The 27,400-nt window shown below is 36.0% G+C and overlaps 1 protein-coding gene across 2 annotated transcripts in view; it reads left to right on the forward strand.

The window, feature by feature from the left end:
* svila (supervillin a) overlaps positions 1-27,400 on the forward strand; it is a 93,422-nt gene that overhangs the window by 4,461 nt on the left and 61,561 nt on the right. The window contains exon 1 of one of the 2 annotated variants that reach the window (XM_059530911.1): positions 17,720-17,851. The exons of the other annotated variant lie outside the window; for it this stretch is intronic. The gene's annotated coding sequence lies outside the window, so the exon portion shown is untranslated. Of the gene's footprint in view, positions 1-17,719; positions 17,852-27,400 lie in introns of those variants that run through there. 2 annotated transcript variants of the gene reach the window in all.

Genomic DNA, 27,400 nt, shown 5'->3' on the forward strand with positions numbered 1-27,400 from the left:
AAATTAACCAATCTTAATAATGGATTTGTATGTTAAAAACCTGCAGCTTTTTGTTTCATAAGACATTAATTGATGGACTAGTATTGTGTTGATTGCTTTGTGGTGTTTTTATCAGCTGTTTGGTCTCTCATTCTGACAGCACCCTTTCATTGCAGAGAATCAATTGGTGAACAAATGATGTAATGCTAAATTTCTCCAAACTCATTTACATCTTCAATGGCCTGAGGGTGAGCAAATTTTCAGCAAATGTAAATTTTTGGGTGAACTAAATGCAGATGTTTTCTACAGAATAGGGATAGGCCAATTTCATTTTTCTAATAAAGTGATGGGGGGCATCATCATTGATCATAGCTCTTATGTTTCATAACAAAGCTGTCTTTCAATAGGCTGTTATATTTTGCAGTGGAAGGTGCATGATGTGGATTACAGAACAGGATGTATAATCTAGTAAGTTTATGGTTAACCTCACTATCCATCTGTGGTCCTTGAGTCAGATGACCGTTGTAATGTATACATTTTCAAAGTTCATTCCTTGTCTGCTTCAAATCATGTTTAAACTGTTATTTGCATTAACTGGTTCACTTCTCGGACTTAATGGTCCCAGAAAACCAGACTGTGATGGTAGAAAAGTAATGTCAGTAGTTTTTAATTGTTAAAAGAGAATTTAGTCACCACCATAGACTGTATAAAAACATCGACGTAGTGTCCGGGACGTCACCCGTAGACTCCTGAAGTGTGTTTTTGAAGCCTAAAGTGTGTAGAGCGGGCCGTCGCCATCTTGGCAGCGCGTCACGGCGTGACTCTCCCGGACAATCAAAAATGGGCAAAAAGGCGGGAGCTAGTTGCTGAAGCCACACCCACCAAGCACGACGGCAGTGTCAGCAGCGGCAATCCACCTGTCACTCAAGTGGCCACGCCCTTAATTATGCAGAACTTTAAGTCTTAATATAATTTAAACGGATGAGTTATAAAAAAATTCACCCCCCTCACAGTTGTCATGAAGGGCAAAATTAGCTATTTAGACCAAAATCATTTTTTGAACCAGGCTGTAAACATGTTTTTTCCTGCTGTAAAGTTGGGCATTTTAACATGGGGAGTCTATGGGACTGACTCCCTTTTGCAGCCAGCCTCAAGCGGCCAGTCGATGAATTGCAGTTTTAGTCACTTCCTTATTGGCCTCACGAGAGAGAGCGGGAGGTTGGCGCTCGGTCACCACTGTAGTACAATATACAGTATAAAAAATGTATAGTAAATTTAGAGCATTAAAAGGGAGCATAGATGATAACATAGGTAATTAAAAGTGAAAATAAGAGGACTAAGCATGCATATTTAAATATTATTATATTTGCATATTGAGTGAAATATTGAGTGCAGTGTTATTTTAGTATTGTTTATGTTTTTATAATATTTTGAATTGGCTATTATTTTTATTATTATTTTTTATTTATTAAAATGTTTAGTTGCTTTAATGTTTGTTCACACACACTTGTCATTGAGGTATGCATAATGGGGGAATGCCCTTTTGTCGTGGTTGGCACAGTAACATCTGTACCCATCATTCAGCAGACATAACCGTCAGGGCCTTCTGAAGCAACTGCTCATTAATCAGAATAAGGATCAGCTCTCTGAACAAGATAATAGCAGCTGTAGTCGTGCTCTGGCCTAAGCAGGGGGAAACTACTATGACATCCCAATGAGACTGGATTCTTGTTACCAACAGTACTTCTCGTGTTACCCTTGATTAATATTGTATATTTTATTATATTTATATATTATATTATCATATTTCCTTCACAAAGGCTGTCATTGTTTAATTATATGGAGACACTACTTACAGCATTGAGTTTCTTTGCGTTCCTTTCACCTTTTTAAATATTACTGTTGAACATCCTAGTCTGAGCTGTGTGGAGTAAAATCTGAACATGTACAAATAATTTTTTTTCCCTTTCAGTGTACCTACAAAGTTCTAAAAACATAACAGGCTTAATAAAGTTACAGAAAATTGGTAAAAATCTAATGATTGCAGCGAATGAGAACATTTCATGAGAAATTATTCTTGGATCTTGCTGTTCCCCTTTTTTTTTTTTTCTCTAAGCTTTCTCTCACACAGTCCCAGTGTTGTCCGAAAGAAGAACATCCCTGTAGATTCTCTCTGAGTCATGGCTGACCCTGTTGGATAAGTGCAGGGGCTGACATCATTGTTAGAGACCCAGCACTGCAGTTTAAGGCAGTGAGAACCGGTGTGGGGCCTCAATTTCCCCCCTGTACTGGGATGAGGAGCAGCTGGGGCTCCTGAGGCGTGGCCCTCACTGTTGAGAGAAGATTGAGAAACCGCTCCTCTGTCTGTACTGTAACACAAGCACCTGGTTTTTGCATTTTGCTTGTAAATGGTCAAGGCCATAGGTTGGTGTGTGTGCCTTTGTTTTCAGTTTCTCTATTAAAAGATTTTGCCTACATAACCTTTCAGAAACTTGTAAAGAAGATTTTAAAATGCCATGCATGTACACATGTGGTTTACTAATCACAGACTTCGATGTGTTATAGTGTTTGAGCAATCAATAGTCATTCATGGCCTATGGTGTCTAAATGAAGTGCAAAAAAATGTTTTAAGGAGGTTATCTTAATTGTATTTTTTTTTCTCCTTATGTCATGAGTTTTCCTTTTTTTGCACCATAAACAGGCTATTTAGATAACCACATTTGCATGTGAAATAAGATCCAACACTTTTGCTGTACTTATTTGCTTATAACCTGTGGATTGAATATCAGGTCTATAGTTTTTAGCTGCTGTGGTGTGTTCGCAAAATAATCTGTGATTTAAAATGTCCACATATAGCGATGGTAGGACTGAAATTGATCAGGAATCTTGTTAAAAATAATGTTGTGATCTTTTATGAGAAAGTACAGAGTGTGCTACACAGTCAGCAGCAGTGCAAAGTTTAAGTCTTGCCCATCTTATTGTTTATTCTGATTAGAAATAATAGTAGGCTATTCCTTCAGATTTCGTCTTATGTCACTTGTCTGAATACCAAACAGGAGTTGATTATTTGTAAATGTGTTATTTTGTCTTATGTTTTAATGTTGCAGAAGTACAAGACGTGTGCAGTTTAGTTTCGTTTAGTATGTTTTCATAATAAACTGAACTCTTCCTGGAAAGGTCAAGTAAATTTGATTCCTCATGAAATGACCCCTGTAAAGCTTAAGCTTGGAGGGCATGTATTCTTAGTTTATAGAGAACGGATGTGTCACAATTATGAGTTAAGAATATCTATGACTCACTGCAAAGTATAAACACAAATACACTTGAGCTCCTGACCATGGACAGACTTGCCATCATATTTACACACCATAAAGTACCTTCTGTCAAGGCGCACGTTGTTAAAAATGTATACTTAGCGCTCACATGAGGATCCCAGATGTGTTGATCACTCACGATATTCTCTGGCAGTGGGCCACAGAATTATGGAGTACACTGGGAAAACCACAGTCTGTTTCTAAGACCTAATGAAGACATTGTCTCATTACTGTTATTGTTCTTGAGTTTTTTTGATTGTTTAAATGTGTTATGTGTCACAGCAAAAAAAAGCACATCCATTTAGAGGTTAGGTCGTATAGGCCTATTTGTTTTTCATCCACTGGTTCCATTTGCAGTTGTTGTGACTTCATTTAGAGATAACAGTGCTTTTAGGTTGATTGTTTATGTGCACCATCAGCTGTCTTCTGCTTGCTTATTCAATCTAAGATGCTTTGAGGGGGTTTAAATTTATATAATTGCATTTGTTTAAAACACTGGTGCCCACGTGATGGAAGTTAACAACTTCAGACTGTTGTCAAACTATGTGTGGTTTGCAGATTGCATTTGGTAAGTCTCTTAACATGGAAAATGCAGGCACAGTTGTGTCAATGTTTTCCTGGCTGGATAATGTAGCCCTTCTTTTGTTTTCAGTAAAATCATTCAACTTTGCCAGGTAGTCAGCAGTAACTTTATTAGCAGAACTTTTACAAGGATGATTTTTTTGATTCTGTAACTTATTGTAGTAAATGATGCCAATGAAATCAGTTCGCCAAGAAACACACAATAAGAATGAGATCCTGCATGCACTGGTATTGTTTAAGCAAAGATTGATTCAAGCTTTTTAATGAATTCACCTAGGCAATCCCTGAATGTCATGAGAACACACTTAAAAATAAATGCTAGCACACGTTGGACACTTACATCTTGCTTCTGGTTGCTTTCTGTGTGCTGTGTTGTGGATGGATTTGTCTTTCCAAAATGCAACTCTGCTTTTCATATTTGTCAGATGGATCAGGAGTTGATTTGATTATACAGCCTTGCAGCTGCAAACCATTGCCTCTGCAAATAGCACTAAACTTCCTTTAGCACTTTGGATTTCACAGAGGAAAAGAGGCAAGAGGCTGTTTTTTGCAGAAGTGATGGGTTCTGCCTGTGGTTAAGCGAGAGCGAGAGAGCGAACATGATTTTTCAATTAAGCCTTGCCTCAGAATTTTCTTCGTAAGAGTGCAAAAAGCCAGATCTGGAGGAAGATCAAACCTCCACCCAAGTTAGTGCATGTTAAATATCATACACTCTCTCTCTTTCTCACACACACACACACACACACACACACACACACACACACACACACACACACACACACACACACACACACACATGTTTGTTTTTGTGAAAAGTGGGGACATCCCATAGGCGTAATGGTTTTTATACTGTACAAACTGCATATTCTATCGCCCTACACCATCCCTACACCTAAACCTAGCCCTTAGAAAACTTTCTGCAATTTTACAATAAAAAAAAAAAACGTTTACTTTATTTTTATACCAGTTTTACAAATGAGACATCCAAAAATCACCCAAAATCACCCAAAAGGGAGATTTTTTTGGAAATTTTGTCAGGTTTAGCTCAACCATATTTTCGGTACAAATTTGTCCCCAAAATATAGTTAAGTTAGTGCACACACATACACACACATTTGTTATATAGAGTAATGGAGAACCACCCCATCATATTCAAAATCTTTATCTTTAACATTAATTTGATGTGCAGTGAGTGTGTAGTAAGTGTAGCCAATAGTGTCAAGGCTGTGTTAAAGAGTTCACAGCTCATGCTGTGTGGTATTTTGACAATTTATAGTCTAACCTGTTAGCCAGTAGCACACACAGTAAATTTTGGATTATGGTTATTTGTAGTAATCACAGCGCGTGCTCTTCAATCACACTAACCTGTAGATCCTTTTTTATCTAAAAGCGTGAAATAAACAACATGCATGCAATTAAAGGTGATTAAAGTTGTCTTAAAACTGTGGGTGCGGGTGCGCACCCGAATTTGGAAGACCGCGTTCACATCATCCAACCGAATCGAACTCTGACATCAATTGAAACCGGGTGCGCACCAAAAGTGCTAGTGTGAAAGCACCCTCACTCATCTAACACACCTGATTCAACTCATCAACTCATCATCGTTTTTATTTTAGCACTTCTGTCAGTGAATACGCAGCCTTCAAAACACTAAAATAAATATCAAAGAAATTATTCAGTTAAACAAGAAAGTAGCCTAAATAAGAATGCAAGCAAATACTCCTTATAATCAGTGATACTACACTGGATGCGGAGCGGCACAACACAACATGACAAATCCCTGACCGAAAACTGCCACGTCCTATTTATAAGGTAGGATATTGACACAAAGTTCAAATGTCCTGTGGAGACTCTAGACTGAACCTGTTGCGATGCGGTGGAGACACAGTTCACTTCTCTGCCGCCAACAAGCACATTAACTCCTCATCTGCATGTGCTCACTTTGAAATAAGAATAGTCGCCACATTTCTTGTTAATATCTTTCATTTATTGCTGTCTCGTTAGTATTTGGCCAGTTTGGAGAAAGCCTCACCAAACCAGACCAGCCAGGCATTTGTGATCACGGGAACTTGTACAAATGCAGATGGGTGACATGACTGGAGATGGCTCCAGATCAGCAATGTAGTATTTGGTTTCCCAACAAGGTCCATTGCCCAACACAAATTTATTTGCTGAATGCATAAGCTATATTTTCCTGCGCTCAATGAGCCTGCTAATCTAAAGGAAATGCTGTTTTCGGTGTTTGAGGTAATTTGTGAATTACCATAGACTTATAATCTAAATAAAATTATTAGTTTTATTACACTTGTATACAAAACTTCGTATTATGCTTGTTATAGAGTGCGTGATGTTACGTGCACTATCACCAGTGGCAGTTGTCAAGGTGACCGTCACAGCCCTACTTCTTAAAATTGCCATGTTTTCTCAGTTTCCTTCTCCAAATAATTTTTTTCCAGTGTTGAAATCCATATTTCTCTGCCCAGTATTGAATCCAAGAAGTTTTAAAATGCATTTCTGCACTTTTACTCGGGTGACTGACATGGAAGGATGATCCTCTGTGTCTCTATTTTCTTTCTCTCTCTCTCTCTCTCTCTCTCTCTCTCTCTCTCTCTCTCTCTCTCTCATGCTGGCACATCTGGAGACTGCTTTTTTTCTCAGCAGGTGTGCCATCAGTGTTGGTACTTGACAGATGATAATTGTTTGAACAAGTTGGTATGCTACTCTTTGCTTTCCCTGTGCATATTTTGGCACATTACATGCAAAGACATTATATGCTCATAGCGCATACATTTATATTGTCACCGATGGCAATTTCAGCTAAAATATCACTTGCAAATTAATATAGTTGTTTGCACAATTTCCGCTCACTGCCAAAGGAACCAGTTGATATTGCTATTGCTTTGTCTTAAAGACGTGTAAGGCTGAAGTAATTGATTCAAAACCAATTCCATCATTTTGACAGTAAAAAAACACACAAAAAAAACACTATACCTACCACATGTAGTGAATTCCTACCACACGTAGGGAGTCAGTTCTACATGGCATGTAAGAATCACTTGTTTTCTCTGTGTGTGTGTGTGTGTGTGTGTGAGACAAAATGACAGGTACAACATTCTCATTAAAGTTACAGTGAGTTGGGCACCTACACTATAATTTATGCTGCTTTAGATAATGCTGTGTATCCATTGATATCAATAGCAATTGTGCACTGAAAAAGACATTCAAGAAGTTCACTGTATTCATGCTTTGTTCAAGAGGCTCTTTCTGAACCCATTATATATGAGCTAATTCATTTTTTTTCCTGCTACTAAGTGTTATAGTTTAAAGCAGTCATAGGATAAAATATGCTGTGAAAACATCTGTGCTAAACTTGTGTTAAGCCACTAACTCGATCACTGATGAGTAAAAATAAAATGGATTTTTTTATGCAGTAAATAAATACACCATTACTTTTGAAATAACCAGTTCCTTGATTCCTTGGGTAAGAAAATCTTGCTACTTGACACTAAATGCAGAAAAGGGTAAAGTTGTGTATCTAGGTGTTCACGGATAAAGTTTGCATAGTTCCATATTAAAGTTTGTATACTAGCAATTTGTTCACCAAAAAAATGTTTAAAAAAAATATTTATCAGGGTTGTCTGTGGCTCGTTTCGTTTCGTTAGCTTCATTTTGTTCTACCTCTTCTCCCACCTACTGAGGATGACCACTTCTTGGTCTCTTAAACAGTAAAGTCATAGTCATCCCGGTAGGGTGGGTCCAGGAATATTGTCTTGCGCATGCCCCCTTGCTTCTGGTATTTCTCGTCTAAAGGCGGTCACACACCGGATGAGAGGCACTGCGACTTAAAATTAGGTTAAAATTACCTATATGTTGTTCATTTTAACATTATTCTTTATACACCATTTCTGTGAAATTGTGCTTTAGAATAGTTATGGCAGAAATAATTATTTTATAATTATAAAATCTTTATTAACGTTGATTAGCCCCATAATACCCACTGTTTAAATTTTTTTTTATTTTGATTTGTGACGATGCATTCATACATTAATTATATTTATTAAAATGATTTATTTTACCAAGGTGAATATGCCCGAGGTAACGGTCACTGCACGACCAATTTGAAAGTTCTGCGTGACTGCCACTAGAGGGAGAAATGCGACAATCGGATTCCGAATTCCGTGTGCAGTGGAAAGCGGCTTGAGTCGTAGCTGGGTGCCGCGGACAGACGCTGAATGTCGCCGCCTCTGTGCATACACTCGTAGAAAACAATGAGTTCGAATTTTAAAGACGTGGCGCTGCGCTTCTCGTCCGGTGTGCAACCCCCTTAAAATAAATATGATGTGGCCAATGTGTCGTCTTTGAGTCACAGCACAGGGAGAAGAGATGACGCCGTTATGCTGATCTGTGACGTGACTCTCTTGGCACGAAGCATTGTTGCTGCATTCAGTTTTTAATTATAGTTTATGCTCTCTTTTAAACAAAATTATTTATAATTTTTATTTTTACTTCAAATAAATATTTTAAGAAAAAACAAATTTTCTAAAATCTAAACGACGGTGGGGACGGTGGGGATGATGTCACAGTGGGAAAGTGATGTGTAACCGGTGTCGCAGCTTTAAACCAGTATCACCGTCAACACCGTCTATCGCGGCAAGCCTAATATCTGTATCCAATAGATCTATTTAGTTTACTTTGTCATCTGAAGGTCTGAAACTACTTGAGGAAATGCTTCTATTGTATTCTCTTATTCATTACAATATTCATTACATTTTAAGGGTTCATGAACTGAGAAATCAAAATTCCCTTGATCTTTAAAGATCATATAAGAGTTCATCATACTATAAAAAATATCCTGCAAGTTTCCGAACTCAAAACTTCCTCATTAGTCTAAAAACAGCTTATATTGAAGCCAGTTTGGCAAAACAACAGCTTGTGCAATGTGCCGCTCTGACATAATAGAGTGGGTAAACCCCGTCTCCGCAGAAGAAGATCAACGCATGCTTCTACACAACTGCCTGTTTAGCTCCGGCCACTGATTCACACACACACAGTGTAAATAACGAGAAAGACGAATGCAGGTCTACACAGAAACCAAACGATAAAGATGCTCTAAAGATAAGACGCTGTTCAGAGCCAAGTTGTGGGAAAAGAGTCATTGCATTGCCTTCCTCTTGAGCCCAGCATTTAGAAAGTGTCAGTAAAAGGTTGGTCGTTTGTTCACTTAATTTAACAGCAGATTTGTTTACAAACAAGGCACAATTCAAGCCTTCTGATGAAAGGGGTCAAACCAGGACAGAAAAATATTCAATAACTGCTAAAATATGTATTATTTTTATGTTAAAATCTTGATAACATTATAAGTGGACCTCAGAGAACAGTACAAAATTAATAATAGTTAAAAAGGCAGTTCTTGACCCCTTTAAATGTGTACAGTACGGTCTCAGACTTTTGGAGCCCACTCTGAGTATTCTTCTAGTTGTCCTTTAAATACTAGCCAGAACAAATATTATAATTTGGTCAAATTTATCATGTTGACTTCAATATATTGACACTGGATTGGCTCAGAAGTGTATAGGGAATGGACACGTTTTGTTACAGTTTATGAGACCATTGTTTTTCTTCCATTATTGCTTATCAAAAGATTAGGCATTATCTTTGCACAATATATCTTTTAGACATAATGCAGTAATGGAGAGATAAGTGTCCATGTTTTATTTAAAGGATGGAGTTGTGGATATAGAATAATTGCCTGAGTAGAGACATGGAAAAAGGACGGGTGGGTACAAATGTCTTTTGAAAAGCATTTACACTGATACCTAATGACATTCAGCTATGTTTGATTCCTCCCCTACTGTCTACAATAATGTCAAGCTGTATTTAACCTGTCTTAAGCTAGTAGAAGAATAGGTTGTTAACCCTCTAAGCGCCAAAGACGCAAGATTGCGTCAAGACGTTGTTCTTAATAAAATAGACTGTAGTTCCTTATATGGTGTAATATCTCATTTGTATTCCCTACCACTAGATGACAGACATGTAGTACTTCGATTCTAGACCTACATTACGTCACGTTCCTATTCAAAGTGTTAGAGAAAATAGCAGAGCAAGTGAGCTGTCGTGTCATTGATGCGGAAGCAGTTCATTTCGTAGCGTGGGTGTAAATGGTGAGATTTATGAGAGAAAATCGCCAAATGGCTAATACGAAGTTGTACCGTGAGGATGTGTTGCAAATGTTGTTCGCCGATTCTGACATGTATCTTGACATGTATTCCATTATAAGGGCAATAATAATTTATCATACAAGTGGATATAAGACTACTTTTGTTTTTGCCTAATATTTCATACATTTTCAAGCCTACGTTTAGTGTGACCCATTACAAATAATCTTATATATATATATATATATATATTAGTGCTGTCAATCGATTAAAAACTTTAACTAGATTAATCACACATTTTTTCTGTGATTAATCGCAATTAATCGCAATAAAAAAGAAATGTTTTTGTACGTTTTTAATATATTTTTTATTGTAATAATTTCACAGTTAATCAAATTAATGTAGAAACAACAAAGACAGTATATTTTAAATACTTGTTTAAATGGCATCTTTTTATGAATGAAGGCCAGTATTACTGATATTAATACAGCTACTGATTTTTTTATTTTTTTTTTTACATTTATTATTAGGCTTCAAAAATATAACAGTTTTTAATTTAAGTAAACTTAAAACAATGCTAACATAAACCCATAATAAATGTCATGTTTACTCCTGCCCTTCCTGTCTTAACAGTTAGGAAATGTACAGAAATTTAATAAAGTTATCAAAGTTATATGCAGTCTGCACTGCATAAACTATAAATTAAATAGTTAATCCTTATTAAAGCTACAAAAGTTATTTAGTCAAGAGCAGCGAGTCATTTTCTCTGTTCCCTTTGTTCTTTAACTTTACTGACGGGAAGCTTTATTGGCTGCTGTCCCTTTAAGAGCAGACAGACACGCGGATCTCACCGTTTATATACTGTCTATGGATCTCGCCTCATTCTCTCACAACTCTTTTTGTTCATTTTAGACTTTATATAAATCATTTAAGATTGCTCTTTTGAGGATAATCGACAAAACTGGCACTTTGGGATGTTTATTGTTAGTTCAAGCGCTTAAGAGAACTGGATTCTGGCGCCCTGTCTATGCATTGTGTGTGTGTTTGTGTGTGTGTGTGTACGTGTGTATGTGTCACATAAGAGCATTCACAGACAGCGCATTCTCTTTTGTCTTGCCGTGCTTGAAATGTTTAAAAGCATTTAAATGAATAAGAGCGTGATCATATAATGTAAAGCTAGCCAACGGATGGCAGAAAATACGGATGCTGCGTTAATTGCGTTAAATATTTTCACACGTTAAACCAGACACAAATTAATCGCATGCGTTAACGCGTTAACGTTGACAGCACTAATATATATATATATATATATATATATATATATATATATATATATATATATATATATATATATATATATATATATATAAATTTAAATAATATGGGTCAGCTGATAAATGCTGATGCTTCTTGCTATTTTGCATTCAACTAACATTTTTATTATTGTCTAGTTATTATGTAACTGTATGTATGTATTATAAAAAAATCAGATCTGGATATCAGGAACTTAAATATTTAAAGTTTGTGTAAAGCATTGTTAAATGTGTGTTCTGAGTTTGTCACACCACTGAAAAATGTGTTATTAATCACCCATCCAAATTTGAATGGAAAACAAATAAAAAATAAACTGCAAGTCAATTAATAATCTAAATCTTGCAAAAATAAGCAGTATTCTCTGCTGCTATCAAATGCTGTCGTCGCTGAATCCATCCCCACTTGCGGGAAATCTGCCACCTCTCTCACCTGTCAAATATTACCTGAAGCTGAAAAGATGCTTCCTCTGACAACTTATTTGAATTTACACACAGGGCCGGCCCATGGCATAGGTGACTTAAGGTGCAAAATGACCGGGGGGCACAGCAGGAAAGGTTTTTTTTTTGGGGGTCGTTATTGCGCCTTCTTGTGCCCTAATGTTCGAATAAAATTGACATTAACAAAAAATTTAATTTGACAACATCATGTTGGACTAATTTAAACACTTTCTGTGTCATCATGACATATATACGACATATATATGACAGGTATGATCTACATCATCGTAATGCTTTAATTATGCAATGGCGCATGCAGTTAAAATAGTTTTGCCATTTATGTGCTCTTAAAGTATAATTTCTAAAAAATGAGTGAAAAAAGAAAATTATCAGGGGCACAAGACTGGAAGCGACGCAAAGAAGAGGAGCAGAATATCAATATGGAGGTAAAAATCTCAAGTTAACGACTGTGTATTAGCTGTGATGTTTATTTAGTATATTGAAATAGCCTTTTGAGAACAAAACAGGCAACACTTAACACCATCGAACGTTTTTGCTTGACTTAACTGCTTATTTAATTTTACTTTATTTAATTTTTTTTTTTTACAATTTAAGCTTCTGTAATGTTGGTTTAATTTCAGTTACATTATAGATAGCTTTGTTTTTTTTTTTCAAAAAGTGTCTTAATGTCTATAATCTAGCATTCAGTTGGTCAAGTATGTCATTTTCCATTGTATGTACAAAATTGAAATGAAAGGTATGGTTATACTAATTAGACTAACTAGCTGGCTAACGTCTACAAATAAATTACAAAATGTAGCCTTTATTTTGTTGCCGTTGTTGTCTGTTAGACTATTTTAGGCATTTCATATTGCTTATATTTCTCTGTTGTAATAAGTACTTGTCACTGTAGGCATACGTAATGATCCCAAAAGGTGCACAAGTGACTTTAGTCACCCACACTGGAGACCTGGGTTCGAGACCCACTCTTAGCACTGGTTACACATAGTTGTAGGAATAGCTCATGTCTGGTCTCTTCAATATGCTATTTTAACAGATTCACTCATAAAATACCTACAAGGCGCTTCAACATCTCCATTTATTTATTATCAAAATTTATGTACTAATTTATGTTAATACTTATCAGTATTTGTTATATTATAGTAAAGATTTGAAAAATCAGCATTGTCAGAATTCTTTAGTTCTGCTGAAATCTAAATTCTCGCCTTGGTCCTTTCACCGCGGGGCTCCCTCAAGCACGGGGCCTGGTGCAGCCGCACCAGTTGCAACCTCCTAAGGACAGCCCTGTATGTTTGTTTACTGGTAAACTTTGTCTTTGGTATAAACTGAGTTTTCAGTTTGTTGATGACACAGGGAAGATGCCGATGCCTTATTAAGAGGTTACATTGATTGTGTGTCTGGCCAGATGGACCATCTGGCATTGGTCCATGTTAGTTATACAAAATGTTTTCCTACCGTGCCCCACTTGTTACCCTCATTAAAAGTTTTTCATCATGATTTATGCCTCTATCAACATTGCAGCACTCTAATGAACCGTTATCTCCATTAATTTGAGTTCTTGATGAGTTGGCAAGCTTTTCGTTATCCTTTTGTGTCCTTGGTTTTGGGACGGCCATTGTAGATTTGGCTAGGTCCAATATCGGTATGTGGGTACTATGCTTGATTTTCTTCTTGCTGCCCTAAAAAACCTATTACCATAATTCCTCAAATAAAAGCCTGGGCTTTTATTTACCTGAACTGCAGAAGGTAACAGGCTTTTATTTGAAGCAGGCTTTTATTAGAGGCAGGCCTTTATTTCTAATCTCATCTGTTTGATAAGTAATTGTTTTAAATAACCCATTTTAAATTAAAAGCTAAAGCGTTCCAGTGGACAGAGATCATAACATTAGCACAGAATCAGTTCAGAATCAATCACCAAAAGAATAAGTTCAGTTCAGACGCGCTCTGTGTAGGTCTGCTTCATGCTGCAGTATCATCAGCTCCTCGGTTCTCGAATCAGACGCGTCCGACAGAAACGGTTCTCGGTTCAGTGAATTGGTGATCCGAAAACCGATGCAACCGCTTCTTGACTCGAGAACGAGAAACGCTCCGGCAGTGTGCGTGTACGTTCGTTATCTCGCTCTGCTGCACAATTTTTCCCCCAGCCTTTAAGACTGGCCTTTATTTGTCCGTGTTAACCATGCCCCCGGCCACTATAAGAGGCCTGGTGTTTATTTGACTACCGGTTTTTATTTGAGGAATTACGGTACTTATTTAGTCTCTTGCATCTTACCAGTCATAAAGCATTAACCTCTAACAAAAACACTCTGTGGTAGCAAAACAACTTTGTTGTGAAAACACATAGTGGTTTGGGTGCGTGTGTGTCACATGTTTCTCAGTTTACTGGGCTGTACTGTCCTTCCCAGACCATCCCATTTGGCATGCCTCTCTCTACAGTGACTTCTTCCCAGTCTTTGCAGGATGTAGCATCTCTTTGTTTGTTGTTAAGGCTCCTAGATTTCACTCTGACGTCCATGTGCAAATAAAGAAATGCTAAAGGGAGAGAGCATGTTGAGAGGTAAAGTGCTTAGTGTTTTTCTCTTTGTCATATTTTTGCTTTTTTATACTTGACATGAAGATGTTATGCAGATAAGGCTCATCCAGAAATCTTTATCTTGGGCTGTTTTTGTTAAGCATGTCAATGAGGATCAAGAAATATATTAAAAAAAAGCCTCATTAGGATTGCCCATGAGGCATGCATATTTTTTCATCTCTTTTTTCTGTGATAAAGTGAGTATTTGTGCAAAGGAGTTTAGGAAATTGTTGTCATACTCATAATGGTTCCCTGTGTCCTATAAATATGCATTCTCTGCCAACCTTTGCAGAATTTTGTGTTTCAGTTTTTTTCTCAGTAACAGAGAAATTGTATTCAGGTCACCGAAGATGCTGTAAAAATACATTGTCATCTTAATATTTTGTGTTGTTTAAAAGTGTCTTGTTTTGAGCTAAGAATCTGAAGCAGAATAACCTGTTAATTTCACATGGCTGACAATGGTTTCTGTGCAGCTACATTTTTAAAACCAGTTTGTGTGCACAGTTGTGTGTGTTATGCAGTGACTGAGTGTTATTGTTTACGTCAGGGAAATTGTTTTTGCTCATTTTAATATTTCTGGTTATTTCTTTATTTACTAGTTGGATACAGCACTGCAGTTATTGGACTGAACATGAAAATGTCTTAATGGATAGTGACAAAATGCAATCTAATAATATTTAATTATTTTATATAGAGGCATGGCATTTTGGTCCAATGAGATTTCGCAGTGGGTGGGGTCATTTAGTGCAACTCCACAAAATGGAAAACAGTTGACTGAAAAAATGTCCTGCAGCATGTCACGGTCGAAGTATTTGGACAAAAACTCGAATGAATGTGAAGAACTTACCTAGTTGAATAAAGTCATCATCAGTTTAAATACTGTTTAATGACATCTACACCAGTGACATCAAAGATAAACACATAGGTCTACTATCTAAATGAGGACATACTTCATACTTTTATCTAAAAAAAAAAAAGTAATATAAATTAATTTTAAATTATTTATCCTATTGAGGGTGTCTCCTATAATTCTGCGCACAAAAAAAAATCTAAGTTAGTTGTAAAATGCTGGATAAATGCCCAGCCTGTTGAAAGTTAACTTTTCTCAAAGGTTAAGGACCAATTGTTTACTTGATTTGATTGCATAAGTGCATTATGAACATGATAGAGAAATAAAAATAAAATTTGTAAATGTGTATTTGAGGGTTTGAGAAGGGGCACTAGATGGAGCTCTGGATTCTTTCAGGAGCTCAGCACAGGTGAGGATCCTGACTTTTTTTTTTCTGTTATTTGTCTCAAACACTCAATTGCTGTTCCTCTCTACCCCTCACTCTTACAGAATGCAGTAATCTCAAACAGCCATGATCTGTTTTATCTCACGCTGACACCTAGACTCTGTCCTGCACTGTGTCATCACGTTATCTCCAAAGATCCCTCTCTTGGTTTAGTGTATGCAGCACATTGGTTTTGTTTAGAGAGGAAACTAATTGGATATCTTCCTTTCACAATGTTTTACACAAATTGCTTTGATCTAAGAGACAGCTGATTTTTAAGTTTTTTTATTTGTATTTATTGCAGCAGTAAGTTCCATTCTAGTAATTTAGGTCGCCACTTTGAAATTAGGAGAAAACAGCCAATTATAAGCCTGAAAAAAAAAATTCTAATGAATGCTTTTTTTTACTTTCACCTTCTAACGGTGCTCCAATCAGGGATTTTTGGAGCCAATGGTCGATCACTGATACCGATCTTTTTGAAGATCTTTTCCTTTAGGTGACTCTTGTGGTGGTGGTGAATTATTATTATTATTATTATTATTATTTCTTTTTTTTTTTGAGAGGAAGAGGGGTATCTTTTAGGAATTTTTTTTAAATATATAATTATCTTACCCTAAAGTTTGATCATGCAGTGCATTTTTGTTTTTACAGTGGGGCAATTGGTGCACAATAGCTTAAAACACAGCACAAGTCTGATTTTGTGAGATGTATGCGAGGCGGCCTTATGTGTGTGCGCTTTGTGCATGAGTTCATCATCTCTAGGAGAGCGCATGAGTGCTGAATGCTTTAAAAACTGGCAAGACTTAAAAAGAAATGCATATTATAAACTTTAGTGAAGATGCAACACTGCCTTAATTGTTCAAGTGACAATTCCTGTGTCAACTTTGCAGTTTGCAGCTCGCTTATGGTGCTGACGCAATGTGATGATTTGTAGCCATTTGTGCATTTTGAGAGAGAGAGAGCGTGTGGTGATTCATTCACGCTGTTTGTGGAATTATATCTCACAGAAAGTTTTCAAACTACATTGTAAGTTATTCAATAAAGAAAAATTAATTGTGCCTCACCTTCGCAGTGTTTTCCACAGACTTGTTCTCTGTTTGTGGCGGCATATATGCAAATTAATTATCTGCCAGCAGGAGGTGCTTGTAGAGCAGGAGAGATAGCCGGTTTCTCCAGTAACGGATGTAATCAAATAAGCGCTGAGCTTGCACTCACAAACGCTGCTCAGGCATTACAGGCAAGATGAAATGAAAATGGCATCCATAATTTTCTGGAGACAGTTGGTTTCTTTCAGAAATGCAGTGATATAAAAACACCCGCACCAAGTATAGACTTTGACACATGCAGTACTTGTGTTTTTTTCAAAGCCTTTTGGAAAATCTATTTGTGGAGGTCAGTTTTGATGTTGTGATGGGCCGCCAAATAAACATTACCAAATGTTTAGTAATGGCTGCTGAAAATTCAGCTTTGCCCAACAACACAGACATATATTTCATTTAAAATTCTATAAAAATGAAAGCGGATATTTTTAAATTATATTTGTAATCAAATTCATACTGATATGGTAAGCATAAGAGGCACATCAAACACATTCAAAAATATTGCCGATCACAAAAACAGAAGACACATTTGAGAGAGTGACCAGTGACAACTGATGCATCTAGACTAGTCTCCTTATAAAACCTAGAATCCCTGCTATGTTTCATTCCATTCTTCTATTACTGTGATCTGCATTCATGCTTTTGCTCACTAACACATCACATCAGTGTGTCATACTTCACTTTGTCCTTGTGCTTTCATGGCACAGGATCACGTTTCCTCTAATCTACTCCCTGCCCGTTCTGTGAGGCCTGCGATGGCATGGCTGTGGTGGGAAAGCACCGTGCTATATTTGAAAACCTCTGATGTCTGTTTTCACATGAATCTTTAGCTGCCAAACAGTACTCCTGTAGAGGGGGTGTGATTGACAGTGAAGGTGTGCTTGTGTGTGTGTGTGTGCCAGTACCACATGGCCCTCTGCTGTCCTCCCCTCTTCCTGTTGCTTGTTCGCTCTCTGACCTTTCCCAGAGCTGATACATCTTTTCTGAAGAGCAGTGAATACGTCTGTCCTGAGTATTACTCTATTTAACCCTTTCATGATCTAAACGCAGTGACCGTAGTCCACTTTCCCCAGTGAGGATCTGATACAAGCATTACTGCTACAGTAAGTTATTTGGACACATTTGGTCTTTTTTTTCTTTCCTTTTTTCATTATGATATTTGTTCTGTTATTTAAAGTTTTGGAGAGTTTATGAATGGTAAAATTCTGCATGTTTTTTTTTTTTTACTGTATGTAACTTGGGTCAGTATCAGTGACTAAGACTTCAGAGAGACTGAGCAGTGTCCATGGCATACTATAGGATAAGTTTGAAAGCTAAATAATGTATACAGAGGTATAAAGAGTTTTGCATAACATTCTACCTATTATATATATCTTCATCTGGTTTGAGATTGGTCCTGCACTGCTCATGATATTGCTTGCTCAGTTTGGCTGTTTGGTGGCTAAAAGAGTAGATTTATTTTTGTTTTTGTCAACTAATGACATTTGTATGGAGCCCTACACCTGAAATGTGAACAAAAACTATATATTATCATGGCCACGAATTAAGATTTTTTCCCTTCTTTTTACTAATTTATTATTTAATTCATTTATATTAATTAATTTTAATTTTATTTATTTTTAGTTAAATCATAGAAATGAATTAAGAATGAATTTCCTTGACTTGTAGTCATTCATTCCCTTGTTTTATTAAGTGGTTGTTCTAATGTTTCCTCGTTTAAATTTAATTAAAACAAGGGAAGTATTATTACAATGTGGGTACAAATTACAAAAATGAGGAAAAAAAATCTCAATTTGTGACCACACAATATATATTTTAAAGCTATCATTAGACATGATGTGCTTTGAAAGCCTGTTTTATTAGGAGGTGCTTTCATTAAAAAAAAAAAAAAAAAAAAACCTGCTTATGAAGTCATTGACCTTAGGTTTTAGTCACAGCCATAGTGTTTTTCTGCTCAACAGCTGTCCAGTGTCCCCACCTGCTCTCTCTCCATCACTTCTCTGACCAAAATAGACCCCCACAAATGGCAGATACACATTACAAACAATATTTTCTGTATAACATGAGGCCAGAAGAGGAAATTAGGATTTTATGCTTGTATCCATATGCAGTCAGATGTGGTTAGGACATGAAAACACATTCTGTACTGCTGGAAAAGCTTTTAAGCTATGTAAATATTTTAACTCTATTTTCACAGTGCAGTATAATTTTCCATTGGATAAGTATTTGTAGTCCTTAATAGTATGACAGGCTTACGTGTTTGCTGTAAATTAACTACCCAATGCTAAATATACTCGCTCTAGCTTTAACGAAGCTTAACTGTCTAAACGACACATTATCTGTCTTAAAGGGTTAGTTCACCCAAAAATTTGAATTGTCATTTACCCTCTGGAGTCGATTAAAGTGGATACGAGTGTCGGTTATGAGTCATTTTCTCCTGATAACCCCGAAAAGAACTTAAATTACACTTTCAGTTTTAATCGTACAGATAAGAGCAATACATCAATCGAATCTGTAATGGGTCTACTTTTTTTTGGATACAGACATAATAACAACAAAACTTTGTGCACTTAAAATATAAAACATAAAATAAAGATAACAAACAAGGTGTGCTGTCTGCAGCCTTTGTCTGCGCTGATCTTTATTTACAAACACATCATTAAAATGAACTGTAACTCCGTGAATACTCAACGAAGAGACATGAGAGAGATAGCCTGACATGTCTACTTTTAAACTAAACAAGTGCTGCCGAAAACAAATATTCTGTGATAAAGTAATCCATATGAAAACAAAGCGATGTTATGTTGTGGGATAATTAAATATATTCTAAATAAACTACAAACATAAAATTATATAGATTTATTTTATTCTCACATTCTTTCTTGTAACTCCTCCCTCTCAGTGACACAAGCTGACTTAAAGGCTCATTATGCAGCTCATTATGCAGGCCTTTGTCTTCTCAGGTGTAAGTCACAATGATATTCATGATAGTTAACACCTACTCGCATATGACTTTTACCAGCAAAAAGTGTCTTAGAAAATTTAAATCAATATATTGTTTTCTGTGAGTGAGTAAACAAGATGATTTTCACATAATTTAGAAAGAAAAATTCTAGGCTACAAGCTCCAGTTCTCAAAAATCCCGGGAACCATTGTTCTTTCGCATATGCGACCTTTTGAAATGACATTGCCACCTTAATTTTTATGAGGTGGCAAATGTATTACTGATTATTTTTGTTCCTACCTTTATGTTTTAGGCAAAATGCTATGATTTACTATGAGCATTTATTAAAACAGAACTGTATATTTTAAAAATACGTTTTATAACGTGCTCTGAGCATTCAACACACCAAGTTGGCTTCAGCCCCGCGATGCAGGAAAGCTGAACTGAGTAGCTACTCGCGCACTGTGTTCGGTGCGCACGAGAGAGCCGCGTCTCACGGACAGCAACACTGAACCGTGCTCTTCTTCAGGACGCTTGCGTCCTCCTGCACCTGAACGAACAAATACAGTTTAAAAAAATATGCGAAAGAGCTTAATTCAGCACTGCGGTGTTCTGGTGTTCAGGGCGCACGCAGAGACGCGTCTCAAAGTCTTCTTGCTTTTGTACCGACAAATACATACTAAATATGTCAAAATACCTGTCTTGGAAAGTGTGTTCGAAAAGGTCTGTGGTTATGTCTTAAGTGAAAGTAAAGAGTTGGAAAGAAATCGGATGTGTATCATTATAATGGATGCACTGTCTCTTAAAGTGACCGCGCCTAATTTACAAGCTCTGCTGTCAGTGTCTTTAATGTTAATCCAAGAAAATGAAAGTAAATCACTCACTGCTCTTGATTGAATCACTTTGTAGTTTTAACAAGAATTTATCCACAGTCAAACTATTATATTGTTTTACTGGTGGGTGCAGGACACTAGTTCATTTATGTAAGTGAGTATAGCAAAATACAGCGAACTGTGAAATTATACCCAAATATTCTTCATACTGTAGACAACCAGTGAAATTGATAAAAATATATATATATATATATATTAAATTAGGCACCTGACCATGTTTTGCTGAAGTGTTCATTTCTTTAATTGCTAATGCACTCTTTTCACACCAGAGACTGAACAAAATTAAGCATTGCTTGGTAATTGTTCAACAAAGTATTGATAGTTGTGTAAATATTGTCATACTAACAACTGTCTGAAGTTTTGGTTGATTGTAATCCATTACATATTTTTACATATCAAAGTGATCCGACATTATCAAGAGGAATTTGTTCTGACACAGTTTAACTCTTGAGTTCTTGTCATATTTTATTACCAATTTCTAAACTATAACAAATAAACTGTGATTAATGTGAGAAATGTTGAAGGTTTGGTTTGACTGTGTATTTTACTTTACAGTGAAGACTATGCAGTGCTATTTTAAATTAGTTTCTGGACACCTACAAACTTAAAAAGAAAAGGAAACATTGTGTAAATAGCATAAATAAATAAATAGAATGAACATACAGTAAATATTAAACCATTTCAAACAGGGCCCACTGTACAACCTGCACCAGGGCCCCTCTAACCCCAGCTACGGCCCTGGGTTAAGGTACCAAGACAGAGCAATGCACTGTGTGTACTGTAAGAAATAAAACAAGAAGACTTGTGGTTTAAAAGACAGCAAGTAAAATAAAAGCACATCTGTATGCAATAGTTTCATTATTTTCAGAGCGGCTTACTATAAAAAATTTGTGCGACCAAATTATGTTTTGCGCCAGTAACTGAAAAAGTTAGTCGTACAAGTGCCACCAGTGGAAAAGGTTAGTGTAGTTCCCTGGATAGTAACTCAAATTTATGCATTGCGTTTAGTGTTTCCTTTATGAGGTACTTTGTGTTTTACGTTGTCATGACGTTGACACGTGCACAAAACTACTATGATGGTACCTCAATGTTCATACTCATACATCTTAAAACTTCTGGTTACATGAGCCTAAGCTCTTTTCAATAAAATCCAACATCAGAAAAGTTAACATCAGATCATTTTAGAATACTGTTTACGATGTACCGAATATTCTTCAATTTTATGCAAAACTGAAATACAATAAATAGAATATCAGATCTCGGTCATATGGCCAAATAAATCCAAACAAAAAAAAAAGCTTTTTAGTTGTTTGACACATGAAAACTGTAACAATGTCTTACAAAGTAACACAATGACACCTTGCTCACAATTGAAATGTGTCCCCACATTAAGTCCTTGAATTTGAGGTTGCTGGACCTGGAAAGGTTCTTAAATTTTTCTAGTTAACCAAGGTGTGGGAACCCTGAAGAAGTCTTTAATGCTCACCAAGGCTTAATTTATTTTGGTCAAAAAGAAAGCAAAAATAACTTTTTTTTAATATTATTTGAATATATTTTAAACTGTAATTTATTTTTGTGACAGCAAAGTTGAATTTTTAGTGGCCATTTCTCCAATCTTCAGTTTCACTTGATCCTTCAGAAATCATTCCAATATGCTGATTTGTTGCATTTCTTATTAGAAATGTTAAACGGATGTGCTATTATTATAATTATTATATTTTGTTATTTTGTAAAAAATCATAATGCTTTTTTCAGGATTCCTTGATAAATAGAAATAAAAAAAAAATACATTTATTTGAAATAGAAGCATTTTGTAACATTTTTGTACTTTTGTTCAGTTTATTGCATAATTGCTGAATAAAAGCATTGAAATAAATTAATATTACTGACCTCAAACAATAGTGCCCTATAGCATCAAATCTTATATATATATATATATATATATGAGGGCTGCAACTAATGATTATTTTGATAATCGATTAATCTGTCGATTATTTTTACGATTAATCAATTAATCGGTTTATGTACTTATAATTTAGTTTTGTCCATTTCTTTCCCCAAGTAAATTATTAATAAAGGGTCTTTATCATTCAACATATACTTTTTAGAGATTTTAACCATTTTGCATTGTCTCATCCTCATCAAAAATATACCTGGAGTTGTGTTTTATTATGTGTTAGTAATCCTATGTCGAACTCTTCTGCAATCAAAACACTGACCCATACGTACTCTAGCAAATTTCGCAAGGAGATTTCAAATAATATTTTCACCATGGCAGTCCTTAGGGCTTCTAAAGTAGTTTAACATCCCGAACAAAGCTTAAGGAATCTTTCAGAACATATTTTCACGATGAATAAGCATAAAACAGAATAAGATTGCAGTACATTGCATTTTATTATTTTTTTCCTGTAAACATACCTTATTATACCTGGGAAACAGCTTTATAGCTTATGCTGTGAAATTGTAAACAATCCTTCAAATAAAGTGCCAATGGCATGAAACCTGAATGGAACTCACATTTTAAAGTAAAATCCATCAGAAGGTTGTCCAGAAAAAAAAAATTGGACGCACACAAAAAACCTGCTGTGTGAAAAAGAGAAGTGAATACTTTCAAATATATTTAAACATTTACCTCTCTCATTCAGTCATAATTAGGCTGCAAGACTGAATTATGAACTGGTAAACGACAAACTGATCACAGAACATGTTTGTAAAGCTTTAAATGTTAACTGTTAAAAAGCAATGTTATCAGCTTTTACGACTAAACATTTGCAAACAACATTGTACTGGAGAATCTGCACAAATGAAAGTCTTAGTTAAACAGTTAAACAGTTCAGTAGTGCAGAGTTTACAGGTTACTCTTCTTTTTTTGAAGGCTCAAAGTAAAGTGCTCCCACACTTTGGATGACTTTGTTCGATTAGTTTTTTCTTTTTCTTTCTCGAGCTTACTCCATTGCCGCCTGCATCTGTCATTTTGCTGAATGCTGCAGAGACCACAGAGACGCTGTTCGGGAAGCACGTGACATGAAACGAGGCCAGCTATTGGCTATTTGCTACTTCTCCTACTGATCCTAAAACTTCAGCTTTGCATCACAGAAATAAATGATAATTTAAAGTATAATAAGTTTAAAAACAATTATTTTAAATTGTAATAATATATCACAATATTACATTTTTTTCTGTATTTTTGATCAAATAAATGCAGGCTTGATGAGTGTGTGAGTGTGTGTGTGTGTTTTCTGTGTGTGAGTATTGTGTTCTGTTTGTGAATATACTATACATACGGCACTTGTTTATATTTTCTATAAGCTGGGTTTGAAAGCCATGACTGAAACTTTCTTTAGAAGGTGACTTGTCAATGGTGCCCTAGATACTCTGTGAGGGTTATGTACTGGACACACATATACACACACACATCCTTCCTTTGTTTCCAGCATAATGGTACAGTCACATCATTGACACCGCTCAGCCATACAGACAAGGTAAAGACAAAAGCGGTGGCCCAGAGTCAGCCACTCAGAAAACACATTCCCTTTTTAGGACAGAGGTGGGTGGGAGTGGTAATTTTAGGTAAATGTGATATGGAATGAGTGGACAGATTTCTGACCTTATCCTGCTGCATAGTACTGACCCAAATCAGGTGACCAATGGGCGGTTGAAACAGGACTCCATGATTGTTTACCAGTCATCTCCAAATCTCAGGACTTGATTATATATCAAGCACTGTGGTCATAATGGTTGAATGGTGCAGAATGCAGCTATGGGTCATCCGTTCATTCTTCTGTGTTACAATCTGAGATTTAATTATGCTACATCAGTTACGGGGGTGAAGGGAAGCATTGATTCACTGATGCAGAATGATTCCTTTTGCATATTATTCCCATTCTGCTTAATGATTCAGGTTCTGTAGCCTTAACATAAATGGATGTGCCTAAGTTTCCAGCCTTTAATCAATTCACACATCATTTTATAGATGTTCGTCATTTAAATTTATGCATTTATGCATTTTTCATGTCATTTAGTTTAGCATTGATCCTTTTGGTTTGAGTCTCATTACAGCAACCTAAAATTGCATCCGCCAAATGAGCTACCTTGGATCTGTAGGCTGTGGTAAGGTTATTCTACTTCAACTCTGAATGTAGCAGGGAAAATGTTATATTCATATTTCTGAGGCCCAGCACTGCTGGAAATCTGACTCTCGTAGTCTAACATTCAAACAGCAAAGATGATGACAGATACCCATCTAAAGAGATGCAATTAATCTTTCTTAATATAATTCAGCACTGGATAAGGCAGCACCTTCAGGGTTTTGCAGTTTTTTTTTTTTCTCAGAAAATAATAAAATGGCAAGCATTTATGGAGAATATTTCAGACTTGGTTGATTTTATTTTAGCAGATAGCAGCTTGAACTCCTTGCCAGGTTTTGTATTTCTGGCATGGGACCTTCTGAAAGTTGATATGTGGGGAAATCAGGGCCATTTTCAGGACAAGCTGAACTTGGCTAATAGCATGTTAACTTTAAGAGAGCCCAGAAACACAGCCTCTTTGGTATTGAGTTTTCTACCGATCAAATTTGAACTATCCAGCCTCTTAATTTCTAAATGTGAAACCCCATTAATTTATTATCTGTTTATTTGCCTGCCCTGGGACGACTGAAAGTTATGTTTGATAGATGGTAAATGCTTAAACTAAAATTCAACTAACCAAAATAGTTGTGTCAAAAGACCCGGTACTTCGGTACCAAGTCGGTACTAAAAAAATGAAAATGTGACGGTACCAGGTTTCTTTTAGTACCGGTGGTACCGAGGTCCCGTTCAAACCCGGTTCTTGATGCATACAGCGCTATGATTACCGCGAAGCAGAAGACGCGGACGGAATCTCAAAATCCAGTCATGGAAATGAAACTTACATTTTAATATGGACAGTCAAAGAATTTGTCAAAGTTAGCATAAATTAATCAAATCAAATCTCCATATGGACCAGTATTTTTAAATGTTAAGCCGCAAAAGTTGGTTGAAATCTGAATCCTGCATGTTCTGCGTGTCTCTTTGTGAATGAATGAATGGCAGAGACGTGCGGGTTTGTTTACTACATAGCGACCCTCTAAATTGCGAGTACACCACTCACATATGCTACTAAATCTTCCTTCTGGCGACTAAATGATTTCTAATATTAGCCAATGGCTAATAAATTCTCATATTTTACACGCCATTGTGTGAGTTGGAGTCTAAGTATAAGTTTAGCTCAGATATATGTTCACTCGCTGAACACTCTCTGACTGAGCGCTTTAAAGTTTCACTCTCAGTCAGGCGATCTGTGTGATTCAGTTCATCTCAATGGATGCACAGCGCACCTGTGTTTAATGTACCTCTAGTGTGAAGGTGCACAGATCGCTGTCGCTTTCTCTCACACACACGCAGAGACCGAGAGAGAGAATTGACGCACTACATTTAAACTATTCTTGGTTGTATTTTCCTGTCAAAATAGTGGCATATCTATGGAAATCTTCAGCTTTTAAGAATAGCTGGGTTTTCCGATAACGTTAGTGTGTGGAGTTAATGCGCAAATGGCAATCTCATTGGCTGGCCCTTACCTATTATCGTTCGTTTTGATTTCAGCAAATCAGTTCGAGCAAATGCACAAAACCTGATTAATATTCATGAATCCACCAGGTAATTAATCCTTAGTAATCTTTAGTGTGTTTTTATAGTTCTTCTTATTTGAATTCGTATCAATATTATCTTATCAGTATTCTTGTTAGTTTTTCTCACCTCCTTTTTTTTTTTTACAGAATCACTGAATGACAAAAAAGCACCACCACCATTCCAGTTAAAATGTTCAGTTAAATTGACTAATATGCATTTAAACATGGTTCTCAAGTTTACTTCTAATTACTAAAGTTCTAATTATATATCAGTCTGGCGAGTAAACTAAAATATTTAATGGTCAATGGCGATTCAATTGCAGAGGTGTCAGTAGAGGGTTGCATAGACTGAAGCGCGTGACATTTGCAGTGATTTCAGCATCTGCCATCTCAATGAGGACATAAATACATAAACAACATCACCAGAACTGTTCTGAGTCACTTCACAAGCATTTTACCGTTTCATTTGAGTAAAACCAGTGTCAGTTTAAAGGTATTCACGGCAACCCGTCAAAATAAGTTCATTTTTACAAGAAGGCATTGTGCTAGAAATATTACTATTATTTAGTAGAATGTATGTGATACTGCTACTACTGTTGAAAAAATTAATAAAACTTTTTAAAGAAATAAACACAATATTTCTTCCATGTTTTAATTTTAATAGCAAATCCTTTATTTACCAAAAAATAGAATGTGTTTAAATTTTATTAATTAAAAGACAAATAAAATTTGGGTGAAACTTGTTTACTGTTTTTTGTATAATTGTATTACTTGTAAAAAAAACTTTAATCACAATTTTAAATAAGTATAAAGAATGGCATTGGTTTTTAGTGATAAAAAGTGTTTTTTTTATTTTTTATTAGCATATTGTGTTTTGCTTTGGTACCGAAATTGGTACCGAGAACCGTGGATTTTCACTGGTATCGGTACCGAATACTGAAATTTTGGTACCGTGACAACACTTAACCAAAACTGTGGCCATGTCTCTTTGCTTTGATTTATGAAAATTTCTGGTACACAGGAAACAAATCTTAGGCTAACCATTTTTTGTTTGTTTGTTTTTTTTTTACTCTGGATTTAAGCTTAGAACCACTGCAAGGCCTTTTGGCTTAAAATTACACTTACTTTGTGTTTGCTTTAGTTTATTGTCACCATTTACCATTTAAATCTT

Source organism: Carassius carassius, chromosome 39, assembly GCF_963082965.1.
Source record: "Carassius carassius chromosome 39, fCarCar2.1, whole genome shotgun sequence".
NCBI lineage: Eukaryota > Metazoa > Chordata > Actinopteri > Cypriniformes > Cyprinidae > Carassius > Carassius carassius.